Source organism: Meles meles, chromosome 2 (genome assembly GCF_922984935.1).
Source record: "Meles meles chromosome 2, mMelMel3.1 paternal haplotype, whole genome shotgun sequence".
Taxonomy (NCBI): Eukaryota; Metazoa; Chordata; class Mammalia; order Carnivora; family Mustelidae; genus Meles; species Meles meles.
Window position 1 is genome coordinate 145,265,891 of NC_060067.1, and position 21,408 is coordinate 145,287,298.

Genomic DNA, 21,408 nt, shown 5'->3' on the forward strand with positions numbered 1-21,408 from the left:
GCCCACCTTGCTCTACATGAGATCCAACTCGGTTTTGTGGCTTGGTGTGAATCCCTTCAGTTCTCTGGGTTTTAATTTCATCATATGTAATCTTTGAGGAAAGAATGGAATTGCCTTCAATGAGAGGAATGAAAAGTTAGAAAATTTCCTTTTCTTCTCTGGCTGCTTCTCAGATACTATAATCTCTCTCCAAAATCATTGACCAAGGAACTCTCTTTATAACTTTGTATGCCTTTTTTGGTGACCTTATCCCTTACCCTTTTTGCTCTTGAAACATGTTTACTCTTCTCCCTGAACTCATAGCCAGTAACCAGCAAAACTCCTAAATCTTTACCCTCTGCTAAGTGTTCACTTCACCTCTTGATCTTAAAGAAATCTGTGATCAGTCTCCAGCCCTGAGGACATTTTCATCCTCCGCTGCTCGCTCAAGTGGTGATGAGCTCCTCTCCCATGCCTCACTTATATGGGCCTGGAGATGGGGAAGTGACCTTATTCCTCACACTGTTTCCAGACCGTTCTCCCTTTCTCTTCTCTAACATACCCAGCTTTGAATCCTATGTCATCAAAGGATAACATCCATTATCTCTTCCTCTTATAGTAGTCTATTGATTTGTATCCATTCTCTCATTTCTTAAAGAATTTAGCCCCTGGATCCTTGTGACTTTCTCTAGTGCTGATTTTATAAGAACTGTGATTTCAGTGTCCAAGTAAATAAGCTCTCTGATTCGTTGGCTTCTCCATTCCTTGAGCTCTTTTCATCCACTGATTTTGCCTTCCATCATACTACATGTATTCTCCAATAGTTATCTTTGAAACATTTCTAAAACCTGACTTTGAAGATCACCACCATCCAACCAGATCACCTTTTAAACTCCAACAATATTTTTAGCTCCCACTAAGAGTCTCAGGGCCCTCAGAGCTCATAGAGGCCTGGGTGAAAATTTTTAAATTTCTTCCCCAGATATACTCATTCCCTTGGTAATTTCATCCAGTCTTTGGCTTTAAGTATCATTTATATGGTAATGACTCCAAACATATCTCCAGCCTTGTGGTTCTTCTGACCTCCAGCTCACATTCAATGCTTAATCAGCATTTCTATTTGATTTTTTAAATAGGCACTTCAAATCTAATGTGTCCAATGCAGGAATTTTGTAGATGTTGTTCTCTTTGTTTAGAAAGCTCCTTCCCTTTGCTTTCACAAGCATCACTCCTTGACCACTTTTGAGTTTTTGTCCAAATGCCTTCTTATCAGTGAGACCATTCTCTGCCAACTTATTATAGCAGGAGCCACACCTGCCAGCCTGGTTTCCCTCTCCTGCCTTACTTTGATCTCTAACACTTGAGGTCTCCCGACATATTGCTTCTTTTACTTACCTGATTTTGTCTGCCTGCTCCTGCTAGAACGTCAGCTCCATGAAGGCTGATAGTTTTGACTGATTATTCACTACTAAATCTTTTGAATCCAGAATCATTCTTGGCATGTAGGAAGTGATCTGTGTGTGTGTGTGTGTGTGTGTTTCTGAGAACATGGTGAACAACTATGCAGAAAAAGACTTCTGGGTACAGAACACTTAAAAATGCTAGTTAAATATTAAAAGATAAGGTTAAAAACCTGGCTGAATGGCAGAAAAGCATAAAAATACTAAAACCAGAAAAATATAAGAAAGTCGGATTCCATAATTATTTAATAGTATTTAGAATAGTTTGTTTTTAGGACTCATATCTATTCTTGGTAGCTTAGAACTTTCTTAGTTAAAACAAATAACAAAACCTGGGTAACACTTCTCTCCCTTTTCTTATCAATCAATCATATATATATATATATATATATATATATATACCCACACATGTATTTATTAGTCCTCAGGAATCCAGAATTAGATTAATAGAATTCCTTTTTGTCATGATGCATTATCATCACTTGTTTATGGATTGCCTTCTTTTATTTATTTATTTTTTTTATAATATTGATAGCAATTAACATCTACTTAGGTGCCATTCCCAAATCCTATCCCGTTGCTTCCACCATAGATTGCTAGATTTGGAGGAGTTCTATTAAATTTTTGATACTATTTCTTTATTAGTTATACTGTGGCTAGTCTTTTAACTTTCCTTAAGGTGATTTTGATAAATAATTTTGATTTAAATATAGTAAAATTTAACACAAATATTACCTTCTTTGGGACAAAAAAGTGACTTTGAAGTACTTGCAGATTTGTTCTTTTTCTATTTCGAATTTCTTACTATCATTATCCATTATTACAATTTTCTCTTTTTTTTCACTTTAATCTCACAAACCATGCCATCATTGTTACTACTTTATAAAGATGATGTTTGTTTAGATTTACCTACCTCTAGGTAGATAAAGAATTGAAAGAAACTTAAAATTTTTCAGAATGAAATACAGATGATATATCATTTTATATAGGCCTTTTTTTTTCTTAATATATAATGTATTATTTGCCCCAGGGGTACAGGTCTGTGAATCATCAGGCTTAACACATCTCACAGCACTCACCATAGCATATGCCCTCCCCAATGTCCATAACCCAGCCACCCTTCCCCTACCCGTGCTGTCCCCAGCAACCCTCAATTTATTTCATGAGATTGAATCTCTTATGGTTTGTCTTCCTCCCAATCCCATCTTGTTTCATTTTTTCCCTCCCTACTCCTCCTGACCCTCAACCCTGCATCTCAAATTCCTCACATCAGAGAGATCATATGATAATTGTCTTTCTCTGGTTGACTTATTTCGCTTAGCTTAATACCCTCTAGTTCTATCCACGTTGTTGCAAATGGCAAGATTTTGGGTTTTTTGATAGCTGCATAGTATTCCGCTGTATATATATATACCACACATTCTTTAGCCATTCATCTGTTGATGGACATCTAGGTTCTTTCCATAGTTTGGCAATTATGGACATTGCTATAAACATTGGACTGCACGTGCCCCTTTGGATCACTAAATTTGTATCTTTAGGGTAAATACCCAGTACTTGATTGCTGGGTCATAGGGTAGCTCTATTTTCAAGTTTTTGGGGAACCTCCATACTGTTTTCAAGAGTAGCTGCATCAGCTTGCATTCCCACCAAAAGTGTAGGAGGGTTCCCCGTTCTCCACATCCTCAACAACATCTGTTGTTTCCTGACTGGTTAATTTTAGCCATTCTAACTGGTGTGAGGTGGTATCTTGCTGAGGTTTTTATTTGTATTTCCCTGACGCTGAGTGATGTTGAGCCCTTTTTCATGTATGTATTGGCCATTTGGATGTCTTCTTTGCAGAAGTGTCTGTTCATGTCTTCTGCCCATTTCTTGATTGGAATATTTGTTCTTTCGGTGATGAGTTTGATAAATTCTTTATAGATTTTGGATACTAGCTTTTTATCTGATATGTCATTTGTGAATATCTTCTGCCATTCTGTCAGTTGTCTTTTGGTTTTGTTGACTGTTTCTTTTGCTGTGCAAAAGCTTTTGATCTTAAAGTCCAATAGTTCATTTTTGCCCTTGCTTCCCTTGCCTTTGGTGATGTTTCTGGGAAGAAGTTCCTGGGACTGAGATTGAAGAGGTTGCTGCCTGTGTTCTCCTCAAGGATTTTGATGGATTCCTATATCACATTGAGATTTTTCATCCATTTTGAGTCTATTTTCGTGTGTGGTGTAAGGAAATGGTCCAGTTTGATTCTTTTGCATGTGCAGTTTTCCCAACACCATTTGTTGAAGAGGCTGTTGTTTTTTTTTTTTCATTGGACATTCTTTCCTGCTTTGCTGAAGATTAGTTGACCACAGACTTGACTCTCTATTCTGTTCCATTGATCTATGTGTCTGTTTTTGTGCCAGTACCATACTGTCTTGATGATAACAGCTTTGTAATAGAGCTTGGAATCTGGAATTGTGATGCCACCAACTTTGGTTTTCTTTTTAAACATATCCTCTGGCTATTTGGGACCTTTTCTGGTTCCATATAAATTTTAGGACTATATGTTCCATTTCTTTGAAAAAAATTGATGGTATTTTACTGGGATTGCATTATATTTGTAGATTGCTTTCGATAGCATAGACATTTTCATGATATTTGTTCTTCCAATCCATGAGCATGAAATGTTTTTCCTTCTCTTTGTGTCTTCCTCAATTTCTTTCATGAGTACTTTATAGTTTTCTGAGTACAGATTCTTTGCCTCTTTGGTTAGGTTTATTCCTAGGTATCTTATGGTTTTGGGTGCCATTGTAAATGGGATTGACTCCTTACTTTCTCTTTCTTCTGTCTTACTGTTGGTGTATAGAAACGCAACTGATTTCTGTGCACTGATTTTATATCCTGACACTTTACTGAATTCCTGTATGAGTTCTAGCAGATTTGGAGTGGAGTCTTCGGGGTTTTCCATATAAAGTATCATCATCTGCAAAGAATGAGAGTTTGACTTCTTTGCTGTTTCAGATGCCTTTAATTTCTTTTTGTTGTCTGATTGCTGAGGCTAGGACTTCTATTACTATGTTGTATAGCAGTGGTGAGAATGGACACCCATGCCGTGTTCCCGACCTTAGAGGAAAAGCTCTCAATTTTCTCCCATTGAGAGTGATATCCGATGTGAGTTTTTCATAGATGGCTTTGACGATATTGAAGTACGTACCCTCCATGCCTACACTGTGAAGAGTTTTGATCAAGAAAGGATGCTGTACTTTGTCAAATGCTTTTTCAGCATCTCTTGAAAGTATCATATGGTTCTTGTTCTTTCCTTTGTTAATGTATTGTATCACATTGATTGATTTGCAGATGTTGAACCAACCTTGCAGCCCAGGAATGAAACCTACTTGGTCATGTGGTCTGAAAATATGCAGGGAATGGTCCCAGTCTTTTGACTGGTTGAGTCCTGATTTGTGACCCAGGATGTGATTTATTCTGGGGAATGTTCCATGTGCACTAGAGAAGAATGTATATTCTGTTGTTTTGAGATGGAATGTTCTAAATATATCTGTGATGTCCATCTGGTCCAGTGTGTCATTTAAAGCCTTTATTTCCTTGTTGATCTGTTGCTTAGATGATCTGTCCTTTTCAGTAAGGGGGGAAGCTAAAGTCCCCTACTCTTATTGTATTATTGTTGATATGTTTCTTTGATTTTGTTATTAATTGATTTATATAATTGGCTTCTCCCATGTTAGGGGCATAGATATTTATAATTGTTAGATTTTGTTGTTGGACTGACCCTTTAAGTATGATAGAGTGTCCTTCCTCATCTCTTATTATAGTCTTGGCTTAAAATCTCATTTATCTGACATAAGGAATGCCATACCAGCTTTCTTTTGATGTCTGTTAGCATGATAAATTGTTTTCCACTCCCTCATTTAAAATCTGGATGCATCTTTGTGTCTAAAATGAGTTTCTTGTAGACAGCATATCTATGGGTCTTTTTTTTTTTTAAGATTTTATTTATTTATTTGACAGACAGAGATCACAAGTAGGCAGATAGAGAGAGAGGAGGAAGCAGGCTCCTGCGAGCAGAGAGCCAGATGTGGGGCTCGATCCCAGGACCCTGAGATCATGACCCGAGCTGAAGGCACAGGCTTTAACCCACTGAGCCTCCCAGGCACCCCATATAGGTCTTGTTTTTTTATCCCTTCTGGTATCCTGTGTTTTTTGATTGGGACATTTAGCCCATTTACATTCAGGGTAACTATTGGAAGTTATGAATTTAATGCTATTGTATTGCCTGCAAGGTGACTGTTACTGTATATTGTCTCTGTTCCTTTCTGGTCTGTTACTTTTAGTCTCTCTCTTTGCTTAGAGGACCCCTTTCAATATTTCCTGTAGGACTGGTTTGGTGTTTGCAAATTCTTTTAGTTTTTGTTTGTCCTGGAAGCTTTTTATCTCTCCTTCTATATTCAGTGATAGCCGAGCTGGATATAGTATTCTTGGTGGCATATTTTTCTCGTTTAGTGCTCTGAATATATCATTCCAGTCCTTTCTGGCCTGCCAGGTCTCTGTGGATAGCTCTGCTACCCAACTAATATTCCTACCATTGTATATTACAGACCTCTTGTTCTGAGCTGCTTTTTGGATTTTCTCCTTGTCACTGAGACTTAAGTTTTACTATTAGGTGATAGGGGTGTGGACCTTTTTTTTTTTTTTTAAATTTTGAGAGGGGTTCTCTGTGCCTCTTGGATTTCGATGCTTGTTCCCTTTGCCAAATTACGGAAATTCTCTCCTATAATTTGCTCCAATATACCTTTTGCCGCCCCCTCTCTTTTTTCTTCTTCCGGTATCCCAATTATTCTAATATTGTTTCGTCATCTGGTATCACTTATCTCTCGAATTCTCCCCTTGTGGTCCAGTAGTTGTTTATCTCTCTTTTTCTTGGCTTCTTTATTCTCCATCATTTGGTCTTCTTTATCACTAATTCTCTCTTCTGCCTCATTTATCATAGCAGTAAGAGTCTCCATTTTTTATTGTACCTCATTAGTAGCTTTTTAATTTCAACTTGATTACATTTTAGTTCTTTTATTTCTCCAGAAAGGGATTTTATTTCTCCAGAAAGGGATTCTCTAATATCTTCCATGCTTTTTTGAGCCCAGCTAGCACCTTGATAATTGGCATTTTGAACTCTAGTTCTGACATCTTACTAATGTCCATATTGATTAGGTCTGTAGCTTTTGGTACTGTCGTTTGTTCTTTTTTTTTTTTTTTTTGTGGTGAGTTTTTCCACCTTGTCATTTTATCCAGATAAGAATAGGTGAATGATAGAAAAAAATACTAAAAGGGTAAAAACCCCAGAAAAATATACACTAACCAGATCAGAACAGACCCAAACTTGGGGGGAGTAGAAAGGGGGGGAAATATATATATATATATATATATATATATATATATATACACACACACACACGTGTATATATATACACATATATATACACACATATATATACACATATATATACGTGTATATATATATATTTTATATATATATATTATGTATATATATACATATATATGCGTGTATATATATGCACATGTATATATATATATACACACATATATATATGCACACACACATATATGTGTATGTGTATATATGTGAATGTATGTATATGGATATATGCATATATATATATATATATATATATATATATATATATATTAGACTGATGAATAGAACAGAGCCACACACTTGATTTTGGGTGTATTTTGGTCTGTTAGAAAAACTACCTCCCAAAATTTTAAAGAAAGAAAAACTTATGTATATATATACAAAAATAAGGGTAAACATGATGAGGGGATGGAATATGAATGTAAAGATGAAAATTAAAAAAGATTGTAAAGAAGGAATTGATTAGATAATTTGGTTGAAAAGAGAAAAAAAAAGAGGAAAGAATGTGATCAGGCTGGAGACTAGAGCAAAGCCATGTGCTATATTTAGGGTATAATTTGATCTATTTGAAGAAATTGTATCCCAAAATTTTAAAGAAAAAAAAAACCCCAATATATTTATAAAAAATAAGGTTAAATACAATGAAGGGATAAGATATAACAATGAAAATTTAAAAAGATTTTTAAAAAGGTATTGATAAAATAGTTTAAAATGTTAAAGTTGGAAGGAGGAAAAATTAAGAAAAAGAGAATAAGTAAAAATTAAAATAAAAAAATTAACTTTGAAAGACTAAGAGATCATGGGAAAAAGCCATGAATTCTATATGTTGCTTTCCCCTAGTTCTGGAGTTCCACAGTTCTCATTGATTGGTGAACTTGGTCTTGGCTCAATGTTCTTGCTGATCTTCTGGGGGAGGGGCCTGTTGCAGTGAACCTCAAATATCTTTGTTGTAGGCGGAATTATACTGCTAAGTAATCTGCTCAGGTTTGCTCTCGGTAGCTTTTGTTCCCTGAACACTTTCCATACAGCTTTGAAGGATAGGAATGAAAATGGTGGCCTTACAATCTCTGGCCTCTCATAGGAGCCGAGAGCCCAGAGCCCCACTCCTCAATGCGCCCCCAGAGAAAAGCAGTCAATCACTCCCGTCTCCCTGGTCTGTGGCCACACTCTGTGCTCAACCAGCCATTGACCTAACATTTCTATCTCTGGTGCACAGTCCCATTTGGAGTCTCCAAACCCAGCAGATTCCTGTAGCACGTGCCTGTACTGCTCCTCCTGGAGGAGGAAGAAGAAAGTCTCTCCAGATCTGCCACTGTGAGGTCCCTACTGGAAGAGTGATGGCCCAGCTGTGCCTTGGATTATGGTTTCAGGTAACCCTGAGCTGACAGCACACTCCTCATCTCCATCTCTCTAGCTGGCTTCCTGCTAGAGAAGCACACTTCCCGCCACACTCAGGCATCCCTTGTCTTTCTGTGACCCTGTGAGTCCTGAGACCACACTGTCCCTGTGAGGGCTCCATCCTCTGCTTAGCATTTGGAGCGACATTCCTCAGTGGAGCAGACTTCTAAAAGTTCCGATTTTGTGCTCCACTGCTCTCTCACTTGCTGGGAGCTGGCCCCTCCTGCTGTGGTCTATCTTCCCATGGCTTCGGATTCACCTCCCTGCACATCCTACCTTCTGGAAAGTGGTAAATTTTCTGTTCCTAGAATTGCTGCTATTCTTCTCTTCTGTCTCTTGTTGAATTTGTAGGTGTTGAGAATGGTTTGATAACTATCTAGCTGAACTCCTGGCACCTGATGATATTTTGGTCTCTGAGATCTTGCTTCTCCCCATACACATTTTTGAAGTCAATAATATTTTATAGTTTTCTGCATCTTTTTAAAATTTATTTCTATGCATTTGATGTGTTTGGTCCTATTTTAAATTTTCTTTCAGCCCCTACTCCATTTTCTACAATATAGAAATACTGTGATCTTTCTTACATGTTCCTTACATCTTGTGGACATAATAAATTAGTATAACTTCTAGTAGTTTATCTTGTTTATCTGTTGATCCTTTAGATTTTCTAAATACACAATCATGTTGTCCTTGAATGGTGGCAGTTTTTTTGTTCTTTTATTCCTATTTTAGACCTTTTCTATTTGTTTTACCTTATTGCTTTTGTTAACCCCCTCCTGCACAATGTAACACAGAAATGGTGAGCAGCTTTCTTTTCTCGATTCCTATCTCAGAAAGAATTATTATACATATTAGCCTGAAGTATAATGTATAGTATTTGTTAAAATCTCTTTATATTATTTTTAAAAGTTCTGTAGCTTAGCTAAGAGGCTTTATCATGAGTCAATGTTGAATTTTATCAGATGATTTTATTTTTATTTCTTAAGATGATTATATGATTTCTCACCTTTTTTCTCTTAGTGTAATGAATTATTCTCATTGATTTTCAGATGTTAAACAATTCTTCAACCTTGGAACAAACCTAACTTGAATTTAGTTTGCTGATATTGTGTTGAGCATTTTTAAATTTACATGGATTTCCCTTGTTTATAGTGTTCTTGTCAGAATTTGGCAGTGAGGTAATGATATTATACAATAAGTTGGAAATGATTCCCTCTTTGTTCATTTCTCTGGAAGAGTTTGTGTAAAATTGTGGCATTTTTTTTTCTTAAATGTTGGAGGAATATCTGTACTGATGATACCTGGGCTGAAGATTTCTTTATATGGAATTTTAAAATCACAGATTAAATGTCTTTAATAAAATCAAGACTGATGAAACTATTTTCCTCTTTTGTCAGATTTTATAAGTTATGTTTACAGAAATATGTCTAAATTGCCAAAAGATTGTCATAAAGTTGTACATAACAACATTTATACTGATGTCTCCTTTTTAATTTTCTATATTAATTATTTAGGTTTTCTCTCTCTACTAACCTTCCTTTCCTTTTTCTCTTGGGTCATTTGTGCTAAAGGTTTGTCAACATTATTTATTATTATTTTTTTTTAAGAAACAACTTTTAGTCTTTCTATTTCCTGAATTTCTATTAATCATTGTATTTTCCCGCTCTTCATGTTGGTCAGCTCTGAGTGAAAATTTTCTTTGAGATCCTAATATTTATTATTTGATTTTCCTTCAGCATTTACTCATTACTATGAACATTTTAAAAAAGATTTTATTTATTTGTCAGAGAGAGAGAGAGAGCGAGCAAGCACATAAGCAAGGGGAGTGGCAGAGGGAGAGGGAGAAGCAAAGAGCCCGAAGTGGGACTTGATCCAAGGACTCTGTGATCATGAAGTGAATTGAATGCAGACACTTAACTGACTGAGCCACCCATGTGTCCCACAATGAATATTTTCTAAATATTTTGCATATTGTATTATTATTCTCAGTTACTGTGACAGAATCTTCTCTCAGTACAAGGAATGAGTTTTAGGAGGACAGCACTTCCCTTTTAAAAAGAGCCAAGAGAAAGGTAGACATTTGTGAACTCAAAATATGTTTTATAAATAGCTTTTGTTCCCCTGTAAAGATAACTTAAAATAAACAAAACCCTTGCCATTAGACTGATATTGTGTTGCAATCACTGGCTAAATGTTAGTTTTCATTTTTTTCTATTATAAAAATACAAAGCACTGTATTAAAGAACAATTTGGGAAAAAAAAAAAAAGAAAAATCTTGTCCATTAATGCCACTACCCTCTCACAGACATGCTTAACAACTTTATTTCCTTCCAATTTTGTTCCTTTGCATCTTTTTAAAACTTGATGGCAATATTTAAATTTTTTTCTAGCTAAGTCTAATATAATAGTTTTCTTTCATTAATTGGACATAAGCATCAATTTCATTTTCTCTCAACAATTATAAGAGAATTCTCACCCATGTACCAGTGCATCAAACTCTCCAGAGCTTCTTCACCTGCCTACTCCATCAGAGGTTATTCAGGTACTAGTTAGCTTGGGTTACTGTAACAAAATACCATAGACTGGGTGGCTAAAACAGCAGAAATATTTTCTCACCGTTCTGGAGGCTGAAAGCCTGAGATCAAGTGTCTGCATGTTCGGGTTCTTATGGCTTACAGACAGCCACCTTCTGTCTGTTTTGTCATATGGACTTTTCTGAGAGCACACAGAAAGAGAGCTCTCTGGTTGAACTTAATGCAGGCACTATTCTCATCATGAGGGCCCCAACCTTGTGACCTCATCTAAACCTAATTGCCAAAGGCACCATCTCCAAATACTATCACCTTGGGGGTAAGGACTTCAATATATGAACCTGGGGGGAACACAATTCAGACCACAGCACTCAGTTTATCAGAGAAGGAAAAGCCATGTTCTTTGTTCCTGCCTTCTCACACTATGTGAAGCCAGGTGAAGTTAGGAAGGAAGAGGGGTAGAGAGGCATTTTCAACTCATTGTAGAAGTGGAAAATAGATGTTTAAAAATAATAAATTCTTTTTTTAACATCACAAATAAAATTTTTTGGGTCACCATTAAATGTCTGAATTTTAAACAGATTCTTGGACTGGTGGCTCATATCTATTAGCTCATTCAACTTCAGCACTGTTCTCATTCCCAGTAGTTTTTCCAGAACTACTGCCTTCACTGTAAGGCTGCATGAGCTTTCCCAATTCAAACTTGGGCTTCTTGAGCATTTTTACTTTTCTGACATTCTGGAGTGGAAAAATAGACTGAAGTCTTCTCTGTGTCTTTTCTGATGCTGTCTGGAATCAATTTATTGACCACTTTCTTTCAAGTCATTTGTCTACTTCTCTAAGGTCATGGATTTTCATCATCTTTTTCTGAATTTGGAGGTCCTGTTGGTGCTGAGTGTAAGAGGTCTTCTGAATCTCATTGTTAGTTAGTTAGTTTGTTTTTGGTAAAACCATCATGAAATAGATGAAACAAAATCAATTGTCTTGACATCAACATGAACTTCAGTCATGGTCTGCCATTTTCTGACCATGGAGCACATTTTGTCGTGGGTAAGTTCCTTGCCATGGAAATCAGTCAGGTAATTTTTGCCCTGAACATCTTCAATAATTAGCTTAAATTTTCTAAATGCAGCTTCATCATTCCACAGATCAAGGGTCACTTCAAAAACGTGACCCTTGAGGCCATCAGATGGGATTTGTATTCCTTGAGTTCTCGTGAGTAGTGTTCTTCCAATATTTCTTATATTGACCATAGCTGGTGTTTTTCTATCATACAGTCTTCCTTAGAAAATGGATCAATGACTTTCCTCTTGGTTCCCTTTTTGCTGTCTTTCATAAGGTGCTTGTTCTTGCCCTAAATTAGTAAGTTCTAAATGCTCTAAATAGATTTTTTTTTTCAGCAATCCACTATATTATAACAGGTATAGGGGTCTAGAAGTAAAGAGGTATAGAGGTATAGAGGGAGGGAGATGATGCTTGCCTTGTGTACATTTAGACTGTTGTTTCTTGCCTTTTTGATTCTGTGGTCACCCTTCTCCCCCAGTTCTACTGTAATCATCAAGTAATTTCTCATACCCCTTTTCATTTATTGATGTAATGTCAGTTATTATTTTGTACCAAGGTGATTCCAAGAATTATTTGAAAAAGCTGAAACTGAAGATATTTAAAACATTTTTATTTTATTTTTTGCATCAATGGCTTCTAAAAACATTAACTGAAGGATAGATGCTTATAATAAAATACTAGAATAAATTTGTTCTTAATATAATAATATAATTTGTATCATTCCTTATTAGTAATAAGTTTCTTTTTACATGTTATGTCCTTGATTCTCATGGGATATTCAGGCATAGTTGATCTAACCTTTCCCATTGTTTAGATGAAGAAACTAAATATTAAAAGTTTGCAAGGAGCTCAAATCTCACAAGTATCAGGTTTCTGATTTCTAGTTCTTACTCTGTTTTACTGTATTGCTTTATATACATTCATATTGTCTTATATGTATCTATGACTATTTTGTATCTATTATATCTATGACATATAAAATTGGGATGATTTCTTCAATATCTTTTCTTTTTCTTTTTTTTTTAAGTAAACACCACACTCAACATGGGGCTTGAACTCATAACCCCAAGATCAAGAGTTTCATGCTTCACTGAGTGAGCCAGCCAGGTTCCCCTAACATTGGATATTTTAAGACTATATTTCATGATAAAACAGAGTGATTCAATATAGGGTGGGCTTATGAGTATTTTGTAGTACATACAATGTTATGAACTAAAGGGTAGAGTGAATTTGTGTGATTTTTGAGTTTTTGTGATTTTGAGTTTGTGTGATTTTGAGTTTTTCCCATATAATCTAAATATGGTGTTTCTCACTATTGTATGTATTTTTAAAAGTACATTTTCAACCAGTCTTACAAGTTTGTCAATAATGTTACTACATCATGTACAGTTTTAGAGAGTTAGCCTTTGTGTTGAATTATAAATTATAAATTAGCTCGTATTGCTGTTTCGGTATGTAACAATATATTAAGAAAGATAGCTTTCTTACATTATTCCCCACTGTTCACCTTAATAGACATTTCATAAAAATACAAGTGTTTTACCACCTGAAAATGTACCTTGCCTCATCTTCTTTAGGAAAATCTAAAAAGTATTTTTAATGTGTCCAATTCTGAATAATAAAAAATTTTCTGCTGGGAGAAATGCATACTATGATATTAAAATTGTTCAGCAAATCTCTAAGAGATGCTTGAGGAATGTGAAAAAGCTCTTTTCGTTCCATTACAAGAATACTTGTGTCTTGAATCCAGGTGTCTCTCTCTGTTTATTGTATGCTCTATCAGGAAAAGGAAAACCAACAGGGTTTAGTTAATTTCAGTTAAGCTAACTTCTGAAATTTCAAGAGATTAAATATATTGTCTATAAATATTGATGGTGGCAGGAAGATACATTACATAGTGGATTACAGATATTTCTTATTCAAAATAATCTTGAAATATAACATTTAATGATCATAAGTAGGTAATTCATTTGTATATCTTGAAGCAAGATTGAAAGGGCATCTTTAGACCAGTGATGTACAATAGAAATAAAATGTGAGACATACTTGTAATTTGAATTTTCCAGTAGCCACATTCAGTAAGAGAGACAGATGAAATAAATTTTAAACACATTTACTTTAACCTAATATATATAAAATTTATCATTTATATGTAATCAATTTGAAAGATTATTAGTATATTTTATATTCCTTTTATTTTCTTACCGTCTTTGAAATCTGGTGTATGATTTAAAATACAGCACAGGTCAGTTCATACTGGCCACATTTCAAGTGCACATAGCCACACATTACTGCACTAAGAACACAGCCTTGGATTTTGGGTTCTAGTGGACATCGGTCTCTCATGCTTGGTACATAGTAAATGGACAATAAATGCATGAAAAAAAGAAAAAAGGTAGCAAAAATAGATCACACAAGTTAGTAGTCTAATCAGACTATATATATCTACTTACTAGATGGGTGATCTTGGTAGGGATATTTACCCTTTCCAACCTCAGTGTTCTTTTTGTAGAAATGAGATATTTGTATGTGCCTTTCAGTATTATTGTGAAAGAATTAAATGAGGGTAACAAAGGTAGAACACCTACTTGGTTTCCTTCCATCCCATTTCCCTTTGGAAATCTGAATTGTCATACATTAGATGACATAATCTATTTATATCCACTTCTTTTAGATCTTATAAACTGCCCCACCAAACATTACATTTTTTTCAGTTAAAGTGAGTGGAAAGAGAGAAACTAGAATCAGAGTAGGAGGTTCTTGGCATCAAGATTATAGCTGAGGACAATTATGTTAAATTGCTTAGAATGCTGTGGAATTAATTGCCCATGATCTTATAATTACAAATATTTAATATTTAATTTATAAAACATCCTTTAAACATGCAAGTCTACATTCATATGTGTGAACGTTTTGGTAAATAAGCTTCAGTCTGATAGACAGTTTAAAAAGTTAATGGCATAATCACTTCAGATCTTCTCATTTCCCTTCTGCTCAGACCTCACCCACGGCTCAGGAACTTGCAGTAACAAATAGAAGCATAATCTCTTCTTTCCTCCATTCACACATACACATACACAATACAACACATATGCAGAGATGTGCAGAAAACATACATGTATGGTGAGGGGTTGGCTTCATGGGCATGTGACCCCGCTGTCACACACAACTCCACCCTCAGAACAGAATCAGCTCTGGGGATTAATGCTCTGTGATTGCCCTCTTGAACTTCTTAGGAACTTACCTTTAAATTTGTGGTTTTGTAAGTGAGTCTGATAGGATAATAGAATAAACATGGAAAGCTTGAAATCTTAGTTCACAAGTGGTCCCACCTCCTGTTTCCCTACCTGTCCTTCACCTCCAGGATGGAGTCTTGACCAACCACTCCCATGTTCCAGCCTAGTGACTGCAGATACCCTCTGTCCCATTTGTGTTTGTAGGTCAGGGAGCATCTGGTGAATGAGTGCAGCCTGCACACCTGAGGACTTATTCTCACCCAGCAAGTGTTCCCATACTCAAGAGAGCATAACAATATATTGCAAATAAAAACCACTATGATAGACTGAGAGAAACCAATGAATAAATGAAAATCTCATATTATGTGGTGGATAATTATAAAGTTAACCCTATGTGAGCACTACACAGATCATAAAATAGAATATTGTCAGCAATATTCTATTTTATATTGTCAGCAATATTCTATTTTATAGATACAGTTATAAATGTGAAATATAGTTATATCTATATCTGTAGTTATATCTACATTTTATAGATATAGTTATAAATGTGAAATGTTAAACAGAATATTGCTGACAATATTCTATTTTATAGATTTAGTTACCCCCACCCCACCTGGTCTCTTCCTAATTGGAACACTTACTCACCCCTCAGGGTTAACCACCAACTTTGGTTTTGTGATAACAATTTTCATGCTTTTCTCTCTGGTTTTACCACCCAGACTGATAATTCTTTGTGTCTATTTAAAACATTTATATAAATTAATTTGTACTGCATATATTTCCTATGCCCTGTCTGTTTTGCTCAACACTGTTTGCAAAAATTTCCCATGCTGTTACAGACTACTGCACCTTGTTCAGTTTCACTAATGTATAGTATACCATTTTAGGACTATGTCATCTGATATTTAGTCTACCTTGAAGAACATTTGAGTTGTTTTCACTTTAGGGCTGTTTTGGTCCTACTATGTATGTCTCCTGTTGTACATCTGCAAAGGGTTCTCTAGGATACCCTAGAGAACCAAGGAGAGATTTTCTGGTTCAAGGGTTATATGTACCTTAAACTTCTCTATAATGCCTGTATTCCAAGGCTGGTACTAATTCATGTTCACACTTGCCGGGAATGAACAGTCTTATTGTTGTACATCCTCTTCAGCATTTGAAATTGTTAAAATTGTAAAATTTGTGCCAATCAGTTGGGATTCAGTGTTTAAAAAAACATTTTTTAAAAAAGATTTCTTTATTTATTGTAAGGAGAAACAGAGATAGAGAAAGATGGTGCACAAGTAGGAGGGCAAGAAGAGGGGCAGAGAATCTCATTCAGACCCCGTGCTGGGCATGGAGTCCAACTGGGGTCTCTATCCCATGACCTTGAGATCATGATCTGAGCCAAAATGAAGAGCTGGATGCCTAACTGACTGTACCACCCAGCTGCCCCACATATTTAAAAATTTTTAAATACTGGGGCACCTGGGTGGTGAAGTTGGTTAAGGGTCTGATTCTTGGTTTCAGCTCAGATTGTGGTCTCAGGGTCTTGGGATCAAGCCCGTGTGGAGGCTCCATGCTCAGCAGGGATTCTGCTCTCTCTCCTTTCCTTTCCATTTGCCCCTCCCCTCCCTGTGTGTGCATGCATACACACACACACACTCTCTCTCAAATAAATAAATGAATCTTTGAAATTTTTAAAAAAAATTTGCATTTCTCTATTATTGATTAACACTCTTACAATTACAGATTGAACATTCTTACATATGCTTCTTGGCTATTTGGATTTCCTTTAAAAAAATCTTGTTTAATTTTTTTCCATTTTTCTTTTGAGTTATTGCCTTTTTCTTATTAAGTTTTAAAAATTTCTCATTTAATTTCATAAACTGCATCTTTGTCAGTTGCCTGTGTTGAAAAAAATTTCTCTACCTCCATGGTTTATCTTCATATTCCCTTTTATGGTGCCACGACAAATAGAAATTGAATTTATCAGTGTTTCCTTTATTACTATTTCCTTTTGTATCTTGTTTGTAAACTTCAGTGTAAAACTGTTACTACCTAAAGTTCATTAAATTAATGTCCATTATTGTCTTCTAAATTATCATAGTTTTTATGGTTATATTTAGGTTGTAAGCTTCTTGAAGTGTATTTTTGTGCAAGGTGTGAGAGAAGGATCCAGTTTCATTCCTTCCCCATGCTCCCCACCCTCCCCTGCCATAGTGACACTCAGTTGTCCTAGACATATTTATTGAAAAGCTTCTCTTTACCCAGTGGTCCTCTGGCTCACCTCTTTCATAATCTAAATGTCCACATATGCACAGGTCTCTTGCTGTGTTTTATTCTGTTCCACTCATCTGTCTAGTCTTAGAAGAGTACCACATGTGTCTAATTACCATCTATTTATAATAAATCTTGTGTCTACTTTTTTAGCTGTTTGTGTCAGGAAGTCAATTCCCATAGCAGTTAATATTTCAAACATAGAAGACATATTTTCATTATATATAACTATGACTCTTTCCCATGAACAGTAATGGAATGTATATATATCTATTTACTCTTCCTTCTTGTCTCCTTTATCCATCACCCAATTTTATCAGATAGATATATCTTTTTCTTAGTATATAGGTAAACATGATAATGATTTCACTCATGTGGAATTTAAGAAACAAAAGAAATGAGCAAAGGAGGAAAAAAAAAAAAGAGAAAGAGAAGCAAAATCAAGAAACAGATCCTTAACTATAGAGAACAAACTGATGGTTACCAGAGTGGAGGTTGGTGGGGAGATTGCTTAAATAGATGATAAGGATTAAGGAGGACACTTGTTATGATGAACACTGGGTATTGTATGGAAGTGTTGAATTACTATATTGTACACCAATAATTAATATTACACTGTATGTTAAATGTATAAGAATTTAAATAAAAACTTAAAAAAAGAGTATGCATGGTGAAGTAAAATGGTATTCATACTTTAAATATACCTATTTTTGTACAAAGTGATTTACTAATTCCAAATGAGACTTATTCCCTTTGACTATAAAAGATGTGGAAATCAGCTATGTAGGTCATTTACCAACTAACTTCTTTTCCTTCTCAAAATTTTGATTAGTTACTTATTGATTGTGTCATCTAGGCTAGGATGAAATTCTTAGGTCATGCTCAATTTTTATAGACATCTCTCTTCTGGCTTCTAGCTTGTGGCTTTGCTTTTTATAGATATATTGTTCTTTTTGTCTGGCTATTCAAAGGATTTTTTTATTTCTGAATTCTTATAATATTTCTGAGCTATGTTTTGGTGAGCATTATGCTGTGACAATTTTTTCCCTGATATAAAGTATGTCATTCAGTATGTTTTTAATATATTTTTATTCTATTACTTTGTTTCCTTTCTTCTTTTGCCTGTTTCCTATGTCTATCATTTTTCTTATAATCCTTTTAAACTTTCTTTTTTATATTTCATGTTCACTTTTATCAGTCCTATTTTCAGTGCTCCATACTCTGTCTTCATTTCTCCAAATGATTTAATTTTTTCCCTTTATTTCTTTTTGGGCTCCATCAGCTCAAGCAATGATCTCTATTGTGTCTCCAAATCTTTCTTCAGCTTTTATATCCCTTTTTCAAGTATTCTTTAAATAGAAGTAATTATCTTTTTTCCTCCAAAATCTTTCTTAGGCAGTATGTTCATTCAAAATGTTTACCTTAGTTGTCGTAATATTATTCACCTTTTTCCCCCCTCTGGCAACACTTTTCTCATGGTATTCATGTGTTATTTTTAAAAATGCCTTTTCCATTTTATTCGTTTCTGCAGTATTTTTATATATATTTTATGCTAGATAATGATGATATTTTTATATATATTTTATGCTAGATGATGATGATATTTTTATATATATTTTATGCTAGATGATGATGATGATGATAGATGATGATGATGATGATGATGATGATGACTCACTTTGAGTGGGGTGCATTCTTCCTGGAGCAGCCATTTGTAGGAGGTTGCAGATAGGAGTGGCCAGAGCAGTGTTCTAGGTTAATGGAAAATACCTTTAATGATACGCATTTGTGGTGTGCATGAGTTCTTTTAGCCTTTGCTTCTCCCCAGGTATTTTATTTGTACTCTGAAGGACAGCTCACATTGCTGAATTTTTTTCCTTACCCCCATTTCAACTGGAGGTTGAGTACTGAAAATCTGCTTCATCTATGTGTTTTCTCATTCTGTCAGTCCCAACTTCCCAACTTATTAAGACTTGAAAGTCTTAATGTCCTGAAAATATGGTTCAGGGCACTTCTGCTGTCAGAATAAACACCTTATTTTCATTTTCCCCCCTAAAGGGATTTGCTCCCCAAGATGTGGCTACTTATATTGGAGAACTATTCTCTGCATTACCTGAGATGGGCAACTGTGGTGTCTTTAATTTCCTCTCTTGCACTTCCATGTAATTTTCGTCTATATTTGGAGGTTCTCTCATAATGTGCTTCTGGGTTTTAGATGGCATCTGATTTCATCAAAGGAATTTGTTTTTTTTATGTTTAATTTTTATTATTGGCTTTGGACTATTTCCAAGAGTAGAAGGGGCCAAGATTATATTTTTACTCCACAATTTGTAAACCAGAAGGTATGATAATATTTTGAGGAACTCAAGCAAATGCCAGTAAGAATACCTCCCTGAGAGAATTATAATCCATACATTAATCTTTAACACAAAATATATTATTACTGTACTTTTATGTTAAATGATAGTCTAATAACTTCCTCAAAAGTTACTGATAAAATGTTAAATGTACAATGACATTTTTTTTTTTTTTTTAAAGATTTTATTTATTTATTTGACAGAGAGAGATCACAAGTAGACAGAGAGGTAGGCAGAGAGAGAGAGAGGGAAGCAGGCTCCCTGCTGAGCAGAGAACCCGATGCGGGACTCGATCCCAGGACCCCGAGATCATGACCTGAGCCGAAGGCAGCGGCTTAACCCACTGAGCCACCCAGGCGCCCTACAATGACATTTTTATAGAGTTCATTAGTTAGTGTTGCTGTAAAAAGTTACCCCAACCAAATGACTTAAACCAACAGTAATTTATTCTCTCACAGTTCTGGAGGCCAGAAATCTGAAAGCAAGGTATTGGTAGGGTCATGCTTCCTCTGAAGTCTTTCTTTTATTCTCCAGTTTGTGATATCCCTAGGTGCTACTTGTCCTGTGGCAGCATAGTACCAGTCTTTGTCTCTGATTTTATATTGATATCTTCTGTATGTCTCTGTGTTTCTCCTTTTCTTTTAAGGATATGAGTCATACTGGATTAAGGGCCTACTCTACTTCAATATGACCTCATCTTAATCTAACTAATTATATCTGCAATGACCTTTGTTTCCAAAAAACAGTCATATTCTGAGATACAGGGGTTTAGAATTCAACATATCTTTTTGGGGGACACAATTCAATGTAGAACATAGTGAGTAGTATCTTTTGGTGGATAATGGATTAGCTTATTGTTCTAACACTATTTTTTAACAGATAAACAAGGTTGTCGTGAAACAACTCTAAAATATTCTTAAAAAACACAAATATTGTGTATTTTATGACAGTTATATTGAACCATTGAGACATACTGATTTCCTTATTTTAATACCATGTTTACATTTGTACCATTTCTAAATTGAGAAAAAGGTGCTTGAAGACCTGCCAGTGATTATAGTCCAATGTTAGTTAGTTATCTACTCATGGGCAGATAAATATGTATATGAGTGTAAAATATGTTCCCATGTAGCCAAGGAAATGTGGACATTGGAATGGCCCCTCTTTTTAGTTTGTGGATAAATGTAATATATTAAACTTTGATTTTAATAATTTGACAATTCTGATGAGGCACTTATTTCAGTTAATGGGAAGAAGAAATATTATTTGGATAAATTGACCCTTTTGAAATAATAAAATACGTTAGCTAAATTTTGTTTTGAAAACTATATTAAAAAGTCACTGAAGAACTAAAAAGACAGTGGGAAATGTTCCAGGCCAGTTTTTCTTTGGCCATCTAAAACTAGAGTGGGAAGCCGAATATTGGAATGCCAAATCTGTTTATGCCATGAAGGCATTGTTGTTGCTGCACAGTTGGGAAAAGCAAGCATGTGGATAAGGAGTTCAGTGTTGGGCTTAGAATCTGTCTCTCCTGGAGATTTTTACACAAAAACCTCCCCACATTAAGCCAGGGTAAGAGCAACTTAGAATGAAACCCATTCCTTTTCCATCAATTACAGGAACTGTTTTTTGTTTTTCTTTGTTTTGGCTTTTTTAAAGTTGCCTCATTGCTAAACAGAAAAGAAAGATATGAAAGAAAGT

The 21,408-nt window shown here is 35.2% G+C and overlaps 1 pseudogene; it reads right to left on the bottom strand.

The window, feature by feature from the left end:
- Positions 1-11,360: 11,360 nt before the first annotated feature.
- LOC123936771 lies at positions 11,361-12,144 on the bottom strand (annotated as a pseudogene).
- Between the last annotated feature and the right edge of the window lie 9,264 nt (positions 12,145-21,408).